Genomic DNA, 16521 nt, shown 5'->3' on the forward strand with positions numbered 1-16521 from the left:
TGAGTCCAGCGAATTCATTCGAAAACCTATCTAAATTTTGCAAATTTGCTGTTTTACCATAAACTTTATACTGTGAGGCCATATCTATATCAAAGTCTAGTCTACCAGCTCCCTTACAAAGCTCCAGAGACAATTTTCACTGTTCAGTTGTTACACCAATCCAAATTCCAGATTACAGACACAGAGCATTCAAAATGGCCACTCCAGCAGCCTTGAACATCACTCCTCTCAATGCACCTCACAAGGAACTTGAAGCATTACCTTTGGCTGATAGGGACCACTTAATTCAAGATTTGGTTGGTGAGAGAAACCACTTGCAGACCTTCTGTCAGCTGAGGAACAGTTACCTGAACAATAGTGACATTTATGGCATTTGGGAATCAAACTTTCCCATCTACTTCCTCCCTTCTGTCAATGTCTTCCCTGAAATTATTCGCCTCTGCTGTGAAAACTATGACCCAACTCAAAGAGCAGTCAAGTCTCCATCTGGGAGCATCCTCTTCCAAATAACTCCTGACTCAATCAACCAAATGCTAAACTTCAAGCAAACTCAGCTTCTGGTCCCTTTTTCTATGAAATTCCTGCTTGATGAAGGTCCTAAACTCTCCAGCTCAGAGATAACCAGAATTGCCAAAACATTCATGAGAGCAGACCGCCAGCCTACAAGGCCACCTCCTTTTCTCTATGTATGTTTCAATGAAGTGGGAAAACTACTAGTGGATATGATATCTTATGTGCTGGGCTTCAAAACAAGTGAACATGTTGATCATACTGTATTGGTCTTGCTGTCTGCATTTACCCCAGGACAGCCCCCTGCTGTCAAATACAACTATACCAAATCTATTGCCAATAAGATACATGACCAACTGCTGAAACTGGATAGGGAGGGAGTCTTCAAATACTCATCTTACATCTACCATCTATTCATGTATTATCATCCAGACTGCTTCGAATGCCCCATCGAAAGATTGGACTCTAAAGGAGAAAAGAGGTCTGTGATTTTTTGGACCTCAGTCTTTCATGAAGTCCACAACTCCCCCTACTCTTACTGTGAGTTCATTGACTTGTTTGTCTATCCAGTCTCGTGTCTCCTGATGAGAACTCCTCCTGCTAGGCTATCCTATGACATTTTAGAAAATATTGCAGCTTTCAAAGAACTACAAAATAGGCGACTGGTAATTTACCAGAATCACACTGTCATTAGGATATATGGTTGTGAGCTCTGTCCCTATAGGTTGCCAAGATATGTACCAATGAGACTGTTTGCCTTGGAGTATTACAGGCAACTCATCAATTTAGATTTAACTCATTTTCACAGTGCCAAGAAAAAGGCTCGCCTGAAATTCAAAGACCAACTAGGCCCCTTTGTCATGAACAAGAAAGAAGGTTGGAAAGATGCTGACCAAATATTGGGGGAGAAACTCAAGTTGAAAAGGAGTTTTTGGTGGGTCCCTTATGACCCAGATGGCTTTATCAATGCCAGAAAAATAAAATATAGGTTTTCAGCCTATGAACACTGCAAAATCCCACAAATTGAACAATTTGCCAACCAAGATGAGTGGGTGGCAGGGACACTAGTTGAAGAATTCACCCAAGAAGAAATAATGGAGCGAAATGTCAAAGATTTGGAAAAGACTCTTGACTTGGATTCTTTTGAGCAGGTAACATTCAAACTGCCACAACAAGTCGGAGAAGGCCCATCAACTGCTGCAGCTTCACAAGCTGCCCAAGAAAGATCTACACCAGCAACAGGTACAACAAAAGGAAAGGAGGTAATGGATGCAGAGCAGGAAACAGTGACAGAACAGCCTACCACCTCAAAGGAGCAGAGTCAAGGGTAGGCCCCTCCATAGCAAACTGAGGCACCACAAGTGCCAGCTTTACAGACTCCTCTTAATGAGGAAAGAGGCAAGAAGCGGGACAGGGAAGAGACCACACCTCCAAGTGGGTCAATACAGCAACCAGAAGCCAAAAGACAGAGAGTTGATCCTCAAGCTGAGGAAGAAATTACTGAAGAAGTCATAGAGAGTCCGAGGAGGGAAAGAGAAACTAGCCAGCAAACACCTACTAGCTCATTCCAGCAAGAGCAAGAGAGGCAGCATGGTATGGAGGTGTCTTCCTCAAGGCAGCAAAGCAAGAAACCGCCTGGCATTAAAGGAACTTTCATGGAAATCAAGGCTCAAAATGAGTTGTTAAGAGTACAACTGTATGATCAATTCCTCAAGACAACACCCTCCAAACAGCAGAGATTAATGGCAGCTTATGACTTTAAGGAGGAGAAAATGATTCTAAGTCATTTCAAGCCTAAGATACCACAGCCCCAGACAACTGCAGATTATATAAAGACAAACTTAGAGGTCCTCTCCAAGGACATACACCCGATGGACCAAATTGAGCTGCACAAGCAGACAGGTGAGATGGTCTATGCCACCCTGGTAGACAAGGCCATGCTAGCTCATCAACTGAAGGAATCATTGAAAAACACAAACACTCAATTGGATTTGGAAAATATGTCTTCCTCTGCCAAAGATAATAGAATAAAGACATTGGAGGAAATCATTGTGGAACTAGGACATGATCCTAAGAAGGATGCTAAAGGAATCTAGGCCCTCATAAAGAAAAAAGAGGAAGATATTGCTGCACTAAGAAAGCAATTGAGGCTGCCTGCAACTATGCAACCTCAAACTGAAGAACTTGTACAAGAAAAGGAAGGAGAAGATACCATGGATATGCTAATGAAGATGAACCAAAAAATAATTCAGATGGAGGAAGAATTGGAGAGAGCATTGCAAGGCAAGCACGGAGAATCGACCTCCCAGCCACCTCAAACAGCTCCAACTGTTGCCACTGTTCCTCCCACACAAGCAGTAGCAATCCCTCCTGTTATCCCAGCATCCACAACAACTACATCAACTACAGATGCTACAGCAGCAGCAACAACAATAGCACCAGAATCTAGCATGAGTATGGAAGAAATGATGAAAGCAGTCAAAGAGCTAGAAGTTCAGGTGACAGAGGTGAAAGAGGCCAAAGAAAAGTTGGCCAAGCTGGAGGCAAGCTATGACAAGTCCAAGATGACAGTGGCTGAGAAACAAAGAGAAATAAAATCCTTGGACAAAAAAATAAAAGCCTTAGAGAAGGAGCTTACTTTAGACAAAACTCTAACTGAAATCAAGAAAATTTTGTGGGCCAAAATTGGCCAGTCAATCACTGACCAATGGCAATCAATCCAGACCATACATGAACAAATAGAATTGATAGGCTTAGCTCAATTTGAGACTCAAAGGGCTAGAGCAGCATTGGGAAATATGCCTGAGCAAGCCAACAGAATGATTCACTTCCTAAACACTCATACCAAAGAGGAGTTGGCAGCATTAGATATCAGTAACAGGACAGATACTATTCTGACAGTAAAAAAGGTGCTGACCCTAAGAAATTTTGTGCAGACTCTAGAAAGAAAGTGCCAGGAAATGCAGGCAGAAATAAATGATTTTAAGCTAAAGCTTGCAGCATTGCAGAGCAGAGGGTTGCCTAGCCTATTAACCAACGTTGGAATACTGCTAACGGTGAACAGTATACTACCAGGATGAATAACTATGTTCCAAATCAGATTACAACATCCTCAAGTACCTCAGAAGAAACAGGGCCTCCCTCTGGACATAATATTTATGATAAGTTAGAGAATCTATTCTATATTGAACATGAGATAAACCATATTTTTGAGGTCCAACCCAACTTTTATAGATACACTGAAGCTGATGAAACACTCATAAAGATACAAAGACATCAGCTGCCTACAGAGGATTGGTGGCAGGCAATGCTGGAAATTCTACCCAGGTAATTTGATTTCTGTTCCCTTTTTTTGGTCAGCTACAGATCAGCAACTCTAAATGCACGGCCACCGGTTAAAGCATGAAAACAATAGATAGAAGAAGTCAAATTGTGACTACAGCTCTTTAATGAAAGACCAAGTATGGATGACAAGGCCAGGACAGCAAGGCAGTGACGCAACAAAACAGCACGACAGCAAACACAGGAACCACAGATTAAAGACGCAGCTCCAGCCGTCTCATTCAGTCTAGAAAGTCAAATATCTCTGACAAATTGGACAACTAGCACACCAACAATTACTGCAGCATTTATTTCTCTCATTTACTTCTTTTGAAGAGTTGGTGAAGAAAGTTATTGCATGAAGACTTATCTACAAGATATTTTGTATATCATTTTTGTATAAATACCTCCCCATAGAATGTATTTGGGGTTGGTGATTTTCTCTCTGGACTGCGCTGTAATTTTTGAGACTCTCTAATACAAATGGCTATTGAAGTTCATGGTTTCTGCACCATCTGAATGTGGAAATGATGTTCTGGGACCTGCTACAGAATTCCTGTGTCATTCTATGGATCAATAAGTTATTCTAAACCGTGTTTTATGTTTTCTGTGTTTGCAAATTTCATATATGTTCCATAATCTTGGTAACAGAGAAGAAGAATAGCCCAGGATTTGTTTAAATGCACCCTGTGTTCAATCTCTGCTATTAATTGTGTTTTCTTCAGAATTAATCATGAATATGAATTCTTAAATGCTCATGTTTGCACTGATTCTTTCACTTTGAATATTACCTAGGAATTATTTATTGCTCCTTGATAATATTCATGCTCTTTCCCTCTGCCAGCATAATGAAAGATTCTTGATTGCCTTTCATTCCCTGACTTCATTTCATCAATTTCAGATTTGAAAATTGTTCCAAAGCTGCCTATCTTGCTCTGTAGCATTACCATTTACCCAAGAAACACTTTCAGCAGTACACCATCATTGACTCCATTGCCCAATGGTATAAACTGTTTTTGGACTTGCATCACAGCTCTGCTTGAAATCACCATCCAACAAACCTATAAAAAAACCCTGTGCATCATAACTAGCCTAAAATACTCCAAAAACAAAGTTAAATTACAAAGAGAGAGCCCTCTCTGGTTGCAGGTAGGCTAGAACCTGCAACTAAAACATTGGTTAGTGGTTACCTCGACCGTATTCCCTTTAGGAGGCAGGGAACAACCTGAGTGATAACAGATCCCATGTTGGCGAAGATAGTTTTCAAATTCATTTGAAGTGTATTCTTTTCATTATCAGTGTGAATAGAGCCAATATGAGATTGTGCATCATTTTCAATCCATGTATGAAAGTTCTTGAATGTTTGAAAAACATCAAATTTGTTCTTCAATAAATAAACCCAACACATTCTGGTGTAGTCATCAATAAATGTCATCATATATTTATTTCCATTTGCAGAAGGAACAGGTATTGGACCACATAAATATAAATGAATGAGTTCAATTTTTCTATGTGCTCTTGAATGTGAATCATGAAAAGACTGTTTGCTATGCTTTCCTAGAATGCAAGCATCACATTGCTTAAGTTTCCTAGGAATTGTAGGTAAACCAGTAAAATCATTTTTGTTCAACAAGCGGAGGCTGTCATAGTTCAAGTGCCCAAATATAGCATGCCATAATAAACTTGATGGAAATGTACCTTCTTCATAATGAGAATTGTATGAGAAATTTGGTGCACGAGCAGAGGTACCTTGTAGCTTGAGAAGCCTTTCTTCTTCTATCCCCGTTATGACAAGTGAGTGGTCTGAAGCTTTTCTCACTTCAAGCTTGCCATCAAACATATGAATGGAGTGTTCTTGCTGGCGGATGTGGACCAAGGACAACAAGTTTCTCCTCAGCTGTGGGAGATACAGAACATGATGCAGAATAAATTCAGGAAGACTAGGCAAATTAAGGCTAATTGTGCCAAGCCCTGATGGCTTGAGTTTTGATTTGTCTGCAAAGTATACTGCTCCATCAACATTGTCAGTAAATTCTTCAAAAAAATCTCTTCTAAAAGTCATGTGGCAAGTTGCTCTTGAATCAAGCGATCAATCATTTTTCCAAGAAGCAAGTGAAGCATCAAATAAGCCTTCATTTACTCCAATATTACAGTGTGCCACAACATAGTGAGCGGATTCAGGTGCTTTACCTTTGTCTTTGTCATTAGTTTTACCTTTGGGTTGATTTCTTTCCTACTCAATTCTGTCCCAGGGCAACTTGCATGTGGATGCATCATGTGATCCATCTATTTTGCAACGTATGCAATGCAAATCTGACTTTTCTCCTTGAGAGTGTCTGCCACCCCTGCCTCTGAAATTTTTTCCTCTTCCTCTTCGACCACCTCTTCCTGTGGAAGAATCTTGAGCAAGATTCTTTTCTCTATGAGCAAGGCACACAACCTCTTCAGAAGACTCAGGAGCTGTCTTCTTGCCAAAATATTTCTCTCTTTCAGCAAATTTTTTCACAAGGGAGTCAAAGGTAATATCTTTGAGATTTCCATTTGCTTGTAATGACTCAAGATAATTTGAGTAAGTGGGATAAAGTGCCTTGAGAAAAGCTATTAGAGGAATATCCAATTCAACATTAGTGACTTTGATATCATGCATTATAGATTTTACTTCTGATGCAAGAGAAAGAGGATCATTATTTTGTAATTCAAGGGTGAAGAGTTTAATCATGAGTTGAACAACTTCAAGTGCAGAGTGTGAGTCATAGAGTTCCTTCAATTTTTGTAAGGCTTCAAAAGCATTTGAAAATGGCGAAATATGGCGACTCGCCTCTTCATTTACTGATGCTGCAACCAATGCATAGGCCTTTCTGTTCTTATTTTCCCAAATGGCGAACTCCTTGTCTGAGATAGGTTGTTATGGCTCTTTGTCTCCGTCTCCAACACACACTCCTTTCCACAACTCATTGAAAATGAGGGTGTGTTTTATCTTCCGGGACCACTCAGGATAGTTCTCCTTGCCAGTGAGAACTACTCCCACAATAGATATGATTGAATGCATTCTTAAAAGGACTATGTGCTTCAAAATAATGCAGCCTTATTCTTCCTTCTTGATTAGGTAAGAAATTGATTTAATATATAAAGAGAAATGATATATTATATCCATATAGAATATCACCACTCGTATAATATTATTATATTACCACTCACCATTCATAATATATGACACCAACCTTCTTTCATATGATATATCAAGCATTCATGCCCTTGACATTAAAAAGGAACCACTAATCGCACCATTTTAATGCATAAATCTTATAGTATGCTCACTGCACCATGCACTATATAAGGCTAACCATACAAAAATTTCACACCTCTGTCATACAATATATATGTTGACTAGTCTTCAAAAAAACAGAGTATCGTGTGATATATATATTTCAACTCTCAGTTAACATGTACGCACATGCCACACAGTCTTAAAAAAAATCGACTTACACTATACGCAACACACTAGAGTATTTCAATGCACCAACGCTCCAAAGCTCATGTCCGGGTGGCGCCACCAGCACGGGGTCTCGGCTTCCACACTACCAGCACCACATGTATATGGAGGACTCTGCGTCCAGCATCGTTCTCGACAAAGCAGAGCGTATGGCAGTCAAAGTAGAGCGTATGGCAGTCAAAGCAACAGATACATATGGGAGTTGATGCGTTTTGGAGCCGAGCAGGGTGGACTGTGGACTACGCAACATGCAATCCTTTCACACAATATAGAAATTCTAATCACAGTGATGTCGAGGGGATATGCGTAATGGGAACACAACAGTTTAGTTTTGAACGTCCTGAGAAGAGAAACACAGTCCAGGGAGTGGTATGAGTGCCACAAAGCTTGTGAAAAGCTGCCTGTAGCTGCGGGCTTGATGCCCTGAATTGGCTCAAACGATGGCTCAATGCCACAATGAGCGCAAGCTGCAAGAAAGGAGCATAGAAAAGGCTGAGTGTTTTGTATGCAGGTATCGTGCAGGGACAAGAGCATAGAAGGAAACACTACAGAAATGTTCAAGTCAATGAATAAACTGTCAGACCAATGGAAGCGTCAGTGTCAGAGTTGCCAGGCTTAGCCAGAATCAATAGAATAATGGTGAGTCGCAGGGGATATGAGAGAGATGTCAGTCTGCAAAGGATTCATAACATAGGCAGAAGAGGCAGAATTGGAGTTACAAATTAAAGAGGGAAGCCAAAAATGGAACTGGCTCTAATACCATGTCAGACTAGGAGGTAACTCCTCAAATCAATTCATATTATTCATTCAGGTTGTTCATTATTATATACAAGTGGGAGTGACTATTCAGTTCATCTCCCGGCGACTCTCCATATTTTCTATTATTTATTTACATTAATTACAGTTGTTCACCCAATCCCTATGATTAGGTGTCAACAATTTCATTCCTTTCTTGCCATGTTTTTGGTCGTCACCATGTGGAGCGGGCTTCTTGGATGGGTTTTGAATTTTTCGAGTAGTCTTCTACTTCGTAGTAGTTCACAACTTCATTGTTGACGTGTTTATTTGGAGGTGCCACACATTTGTCTCTTCTCAAGTCTCTTCCATGGTTGTCGCCTCAATTCCTTGCAAGGCTCTTCAACGTTACCTCTTGCTAGGCTTCGTGGCTTAGCTCTTTCTCTTGATGCCTAGTATTGACTCTCCATTTTGTTTAGCTAGGTGGCTTCTTGATGCTTTATAATGTTGGTCTTATGCTCATATTTTTTCTTTTTTCTTCTTTATGATTTTCTATTTTTGATGGTTGACCTTTGTGTCGTTATTTACACTCCTTATATGAAATGTTCTTGAGTGTGTGAGCCTCTTGCTCCTTATTTAGGTTTTCAACAAGTTTGCGTGCCCTAGATTATATATTAGGTTGGGGTTGTGTGCTCAATTTTTTGATGTTGTGTGGCTTGGGCATTATTGACCCTAGGGTTTCATTCCTTTCTCCTTTGACACATATTTGCTTAGCTTTTTGTCTTGTTTTTTTCTCATGATCACATACACACATGGTGTCTACAAAATGTAATTTTTATTCCTTGTTTACATAATAAAAATTACAGTGTTTTCTCTAAAAAAATGCAATGCAATGCTTTGTTTTATAGATATAGCTAATTTTGTTTTCAAATTTATTCCTATTTATCTTATCTTTCAGAAATTGCATTTGTGTTGTAATTCTTTGTAGCATAGCATGATTGAATCTTGTATAACTTGTTTTATTATAGAATTTTTAACCATCATTTCATATGCATTTTTGTTACATAATTCAAGATCATGCACATATTTAAATAAGTCACCCTTTAATGCAGTGGGTTTACTTTCTAGCAAGAGTGTTTACGTTTTGATAACTGTGCTCTTTACTTTCCTATAAGAGTTATTTTGATTGCAAATGTGGTGTCTTTTTTCTCTTGTGACTTGTAAAAGCATTTTAATAACTTGCCCCATGAAATTCGTTTAGAATACTACAACTACAATAACACATAATAGATTTTACTAACATATACAACACATGGCAATTCACAAGTTCCATATGAACCTTAGGTTGATAATTAAATGTATAACTCTTTACTAGTTTGTTAAATGATTAGGAGGTTATTGGAAGGCCCATCACCTATTCTACAAAGACCCAATTTGAATTTACCTTTTCATATTAACAATGATCCCTTAGAAAATGATATAGGTGGAGCACCTAGGCAACAAATAGATAAGAATATTTGTGCAGTCTATTTTATTAGCCAAAAATGATCTAGTGTTGAACTAAATTACATTGTCATTGAAAAATAATTTATTGTTGTTGTTCATGCTTTGAATAAATTTAAACATTATATCACTAGTTACCAATTTTTTGTACAAACTAACCATGCTACCATTAAGTATTTAATGAAAAAACTTGATGTTAGTGCTAGAATTATTAGATGGTTATTGTTGTCGCAACAAATTGGCTTGATAATCATTGATAAACTTGGAAAAGAGAATGTTGTTGCAAATTTTGTCTAGATTAACTCTTTTTATAGATGAAGGTATGGTAGATGATCACTTCCCTCATGAGAACCTCTTTGCCATATTAGCATACACTCCATGGGTTGCTGGCATAGAAAACTTTCCAACTATAGGAAAACTATCCCTCATCTAAACTTGTACGAAAAAATGCAAGATCATTAAGCAAAGTGCCTCTTATACATGGATTAAGGGATGTTTGTTCAAATTAGGACTTGACTAGGTCCTAAGGAGTGTAAGGGAAGATGAAGTATATGACATTCTAGAGGCCTACCATGGTGGGTCTTGTGGAGGGCATTTTGCAGCCAAAATAATAGCCTACAAAATCTTATAGATAAGATACTTTTGGCTTATCCTTCACAAGGATTCTCATTGATACACTTCTCAGTGTGTTGAATGTCAAAGGATGGGAAAACCTACAAGAATAAATGGAATTTCTTTATAGCCACAAGTGTTTTTTGAACCATTCGAGAAATGGAGGATGGATTGTTGACATTATGAATAATGTGTTGTCCTTAATGGAAACTTACTTGATGAGTTGTCTTCTGATGGAAACCTACTTAATGAAGATGTCAACTTGATGTGTCTATATGTGATAGAGAGTTTGGTCAAAGGCATAGTAGTTCATAGACAAAGAAATGATAAAGATGAAGTTTGAAGAATTATATGCGACTTCTGTGAACCAAAGCCGCGTACACCCATGGGTATGGAGAATAAAAAACATGTATAGTTTCTGCACCATGGTATTCTAAATACCAAGGGTCTTTACCATGATATTGATCCATAGTATTGAGCCCAACAATGGATATTTGATTTTGTCAAAGAATACCATCGACATTAGTGTGGTTTTGACTTGTGGTATTAGATACGGGCTAAGCTATATATGGAGATGAAGATCAAAGTAATTAAGCGCGCAAGTGATGATATTTTATGAATAGTTAGATTTGAAGCAAGTGTGCATGGCCTATTAATGAATTTCTTGATCTGAAACTATGTATGCACCTGAGAATTTGATGATGGATCAGATCCAATACGTCCGAAATGACTATGTATTGAATAATCTGCTTATTGGTTGATTTGATCTATGATGATAATGTTTTGATATGTGATTATTCTATGTATGTTGAGATATGGGTATGTCTGAAGTTTTGATGTGAAATGAAGCTATAAGTCAATAATTTCATATTTGTACGTGGGTATGATAACCTGAAAGATGCGTACATATGCAGGTTTAATGCTGGTAAGTCACGTCTTGATTCAAATTTGTAGGCGGGTTTGATTCTTGAAAAGCGTGTATACACGAGGAAGTGTTTTGAGGAAGGCACACATATAAGCTAGGGTTTTGTTGAATAAGATGTCTAATCAGTTTAGTCAGTCTTGTTGTATTTCTGTTGTCTGTCAATGAAGTCTTACTTGATGATCTGAGCCTAACAGTGATGATTACAGTTGAATTGATTGATTGAAGAAGGATGATGTTGCTAGTTGTATGTGATTAAAGATTTGTTATGATTTTGTGATTATTTCAGAATGATTTAGTGGTTTAGGGTTTAACTCAATGTGTGTTTCAGAATGACAGTGATTCAATTTTAGGGTTCAATGTTTTCAGATCTGTACGCAGGTATGCTTCAAGGAAGTCGCGTATACACGCGAGTTTGATAAAGTAAAGTAGCATATATATTTTGAAATTTTATTGATTAGGGTTTTTAGTTAGTTCAGTGAGTTGATGCAATGTTTGGGTTCAGTATTGGTATTATGGTTACGGTGATCTCATTGCTTTAGTTGTTTTAGAATAGGTTGATTGATTTGGGTCTTAGTTGGTTCAGTGATTAGTTGATTCAGTTGGTTCAATGATTGAGTGATTTGTTGTAGTGACCAGTTTCAGTTTTGATATTTGGTATTGGGCTTAAATGATGGTAATGGGTCCAGTCTGAAAATTTGATGAAACGTGGCCTACAAGTTGTGATGTTTTGTATCAGGTGGATCCAGTATGAAAATTATGAAATGTGGTCCACGGAGGTGTTGAGGGTTGGAGCCTTCAGTGAGGAAGTCGAAGCTTCTTTCCAATGGTAGTTGGTAAATCAGATCAGAGGGTTGGAGCTCCCTTCCGGTGGGTGCCTGCGTGCTAGTATGAGTTTACGCAAGTACAAGATTGTAAAAAGTTTTTGTTTATAATAAAAATAAGACATAGAAAACAATAGCGGTGGTTTCTTCCCACATTGGGTTTCCACCTAAAATCTTGGTGTTCATGTGTGCTGCTTATGTGTGATGGTTGATTTTGTTCTTCTTGCACATGGTTACTATTTAATTAATGCTAAATGATGTACTACTAAATTGGTTCAAGTTAAACAGATGATGAATTAACTGCAAAGTAAGTTTATTGCATATATGCTAGTTGACTTAATAATAGTCATGTATATACGCAGGTTTCTTTCAGTAAAGTCGTGTACAAAAATATGAGTAAGAAATGAAAAGTTTAAGTGAGTTTTAAATATTGATTCACCCATATTAGCACACACTCCATGGGTTTCTGACATGGCAAAATTTCTAACTATAATAAAACTACCACTCATCTAAACTTATAGGGAAAAATGCAAGATCAATGTCGGCTCAATTTATTGTGTAAATTAAGACATGTATTTTAGTATCAATCCAAGTTGGTAATCTTAGAAGCAAACCACAATGATGGATTATTGGATAAGCACTAATGCAGAAAGTAGCTATGAGAACAAAACTGCATATTACAAATATAAATCATTCTACATTGTTGACACCTAATCCGAAACGGATGAGGTGAAGCCGGACAGTCATCTAGAAGATGAACTGATCTGTTTTGTATTTGTATAAATAAAGTGCTAGCTAATGAATAAATATCAATCAGTGTTTTCTCTCGTTCAATGAGGAGTTACCCTGGCCTGACATGGTATCAGAGCACAGGTCCCAAAATTGGTTGTAACTCCTGGTCTGTTCTGTCCTGAACGCCTCTGGTCTGACACTGCCCTCTCATGAGACTGCGCCCTCTGTTCTGACATGGAGACTGCGCCATCAAAATTCCAGCAAAATGGTATACGTTGATGCGTTTTCACTGTTAGGTAAAACCTATCTCACTGTTGTATTGTATAGAAATTACGCCGAGTTATATTGTTCTGTTGAATTCTGCAAGTATCGCTGCGTTATTGTAAAGACTGTGGTGTGAAAACGCTGCGTTTTTGAACTGTGGTTACGCTGTGCGTGCTTGTTGTGAGGGCTTTGAGACGCTGTGGTTACGCTGTGCGTGCTTGTTGTGAGACCTTTTTTGAAACCTATCTCGCTGTGCGTGCTTGAACATGGTAATGTAAAGTGGAGGGCTTTGAAACTCGATACTGGTAACTTTTCTTGGGGTTCCGAGGCTGTGACTCGCAAGACTCGTATATTAGACGTGGTTTACAATGCATCTAATAATGAGCTTGTCCGAACCCAGACTTTGGTAAAGAGTGCCATTATTCAGGTTGATGCTGCTCCTTTCCGTCAGTGGTATGAACAACACTACGCTCAGGATATTGGCAGGAAGAAGAAGGCTGCTGCAGGCGCCTTCAAGGCGTTAGGGTCATCCCGGAGCCTGTCCGTCACTGCTACTTCAATGTAGAACGAAAGCACCAAGATTCTTATCATTCCTTTCTTGTAATTTCCTTTGTTGAGGAGACCCGTGTTTTGTCGGTGGGTTTGAGCTTTGTTGATATAACAGATGCCGAGTTTTTTGTATTGATGTATTGAGAATGGTATTGACTGCGTTTGTTTGTAAAGACTGCTCCATGGCATCAAAGCTGCGTTTGTTTGTAAGCTGCTCCATGATATTGGCTGCGTTTTGTTTGTAAAGAGAATGGTATTGGCTGTGTTTGTAAAGCGCCCTCTCTTTTTTCAAAACAGTGATATATGTTAAGCGACCTCCCTTTTTTTCAAAACAGTGATATATGTTGAGCAGTAATATATATATTGAACAGTGATATATATTTGAGCGCCCTCGTATTTTTTAAAAAAACACAATATTATGGAAGTGATGGTGATATAAGAAATGCTCATGACATGCTGATGAAATGTTAGAAGAAGAATAAAATGCATAAGGCTATGATATAAGGATATTTTTACAGAAGTTTTTGGCAGAGATATTTTTTCAGAAGGATTTTGTTTACAGAAGTTTTTGGCAGAGATATTTTTTCAGAAGGATTTTGTTTACAGAAGTTTTTGGCAGAGATATTTTTTTCAGAAGGATTTTGTTTACAGAAGTTTTTGGCAGAGATATTTTTTTTACAGAATGCATTCAATCATTTCTATGGTCGGAATAGTTCTCACTGGCAAGGAGAACTATTCTGAATGGTCCCGGATGGTAAAACACACCCTTATCTACAATGAGCTGTGGAAAGGAGTGTGTGTCGGAGAAGAAGACAAAGACCCTGTGTAGCCCACATCAGACAAAGAACTCGCCATTTGGGAAAACAAGAACAGCAAAGCCTTTCCATTGATCGCATCATCTGTAAATGAGGAAGTAAGTCGTCATATTTCATGCTATTCCACTGCCTTTGAAGCTTTACAAAAGCTTAAAGAACTCTATGATACACATTCTGCACTTGAAGTTGTTCAGCTCATGATTAAACTCTTCACTCTTGAACTGAAAAATAATGATCCTCTTGCTCTTGCATCTAAAATAAAGTCTATAATGCATGATATAAAATCCACTAAGGTTGAGCTGGATATCTCTCTTATTGCCTTTCTCAAAGCACTCTATCCTACCTACTCTAATTATCTTGAGTCTTTACAAGCAAATGGAAACCTTAAAGATATAACCTTTGACTCTCTTGTGAAAAAGTTTGCTGAAAGAGAGAAAGCCTTTGGAAAGAAAACAGTCCCTGAATCTTCTGAAGAGACTGTTTGCCTTGCTCACAAAGAAAAGCATCCTGCTCAAGATTCTGCAAGAGGAAGAGGTGGACGAAGGGGAAGAGGAAGATACTTCAGAGGCAGGGGGGGCAGACATTCTCAAGCAGAAAAGTCAGATCTGCATTGCATTCGCTGCAAACGAAATGGATCACATGATGCTTCTACATGCAAGCTACCATGGGACAAGGTTGAGCAGAGAAGAAACCAGCAGAAAGGTAAAACTGATGACACAGAAAAAGGTAAAGCACCTGAATCCGCTCACTATATTGAGGCACAATGTAACATTGGAGTAAATGAAGACTTGTTTAATGCTTCACTTGCTTCTTCGAAAAATGACTGGTTGCTTGATTCAGGAGCAACTTGTCATATGACTTATAGGAAAGAATTTTTTGAAGATTTCACTGACAATGTTGATGGAGCAGTATACTTTGCAGATCAGTCAAAAATCAAGCCATCAGGGCTTGGCATAATCAGGCTTAAACTGCCTGGTCTTCCAGACTTTCTTCTGGATCATGTTCTATATCTCCCACAGCTGAAGAGAAACTTGTTGTCCCTGGTCCACATCCGCCAGCAAGGTCACTCCATTCACATGTTTGATGGCAAGCTTGAGGTAAGAAAGGCATCTGACCACTCACTTGTCATGAGGGGTATAGAAGAAGAAAGACTCCTTAAACTGCAAGGAACCTCTGCTCATGCACAACATTTTTCATATGTTTCTCATCATGATGAAAGTACACTTCCATCAAGTTTATTATGGCATGCTAGATTTGGACATTTAAACTATGATAGTCTCCGCTTGTTGAAGAAAAATGGTGTTGCTGGTTTGCCTACAATTCCTAGAAAACATAAACAATGTGATGCTTGCATTCTAGGAAAGCATAGCAAACAGTCTTTTCATGATTCACATTCAAGAGCACATAGGAAGCTTGAACTTATTCATTCAGATTTATGTGGTCCAATGCCTGTTCCTTCTGCAAATGGAAATAAATATATCATGACATTTATTGATGATTACACCAGAATGTGTTGGGTTTACTTATTGAAGAACAAATATGATGCTTTTCAAACATTCAAGAATTTTCATAAATGGATTGAAAATGATGCACAATCTCATATTGGGCCTATTCGCACTGATAATGGAAAAGAATATACATCAAATGAATTTGAACACTATCTTCGCCAACATGGGATTAAACATCAAACAACTGTGCCTTATAATCCTCAACAGAATGGTGTAGCTGAAAGAATGAACAGAACAATTTTGAATATGGTACGATCCATGCTTTTCTTCAAAAATGTAAAGACAATGTTTTGGGCTGATGCTGTTCTATGTGCTGCATATATAAAGAATAGATGTCCATCTAGTGCTATAAGAAACAAGACTCCTTATGAATTGTGGTATGGACATGTTCCTTCGGTAAAACATCTCAGGATATTTGGTTCCACCTGTTATGCTTTAATACCAAAGGTACATAGAACCAAACTTGGTGCGAGAAGTCGTAAGTGTATCTTCTTGGGGTATTCAAACACATCTAAAGCATACCGCCTTTATGATGAAGTAAATAAAAGGTTTGTTTTATCTAGAGATGTCATTTTTCTTGAATCATCCAAATCTGACAGTGTTGTTGAGCGGCAACTTGATCGCTTGGATAGATTCACAAAACCGAAATCATTTCAAGAGTTTGATAATCAGATTCCACATCTTGAAGGGGGGATTCCTATACTAGATCAACATGTGGAATCTTCTTCTGAAG

This window comes from Pinus tabuliformis, chromosome 5_2 (genome assembly GCF_031772625.1).
Source record: "Pinus tabuliformis cultivar Carrire ecotype Pingquan chromosome 5_2, CPIR1, whole genome shotgun sequence".
NCBI classification, from domain to species: Eukaryota; Viridiplantae; Streptophyta; class Pinopsida; order Pinales; family Pinaceae; genus Pinus; species Pinus tabuliformis.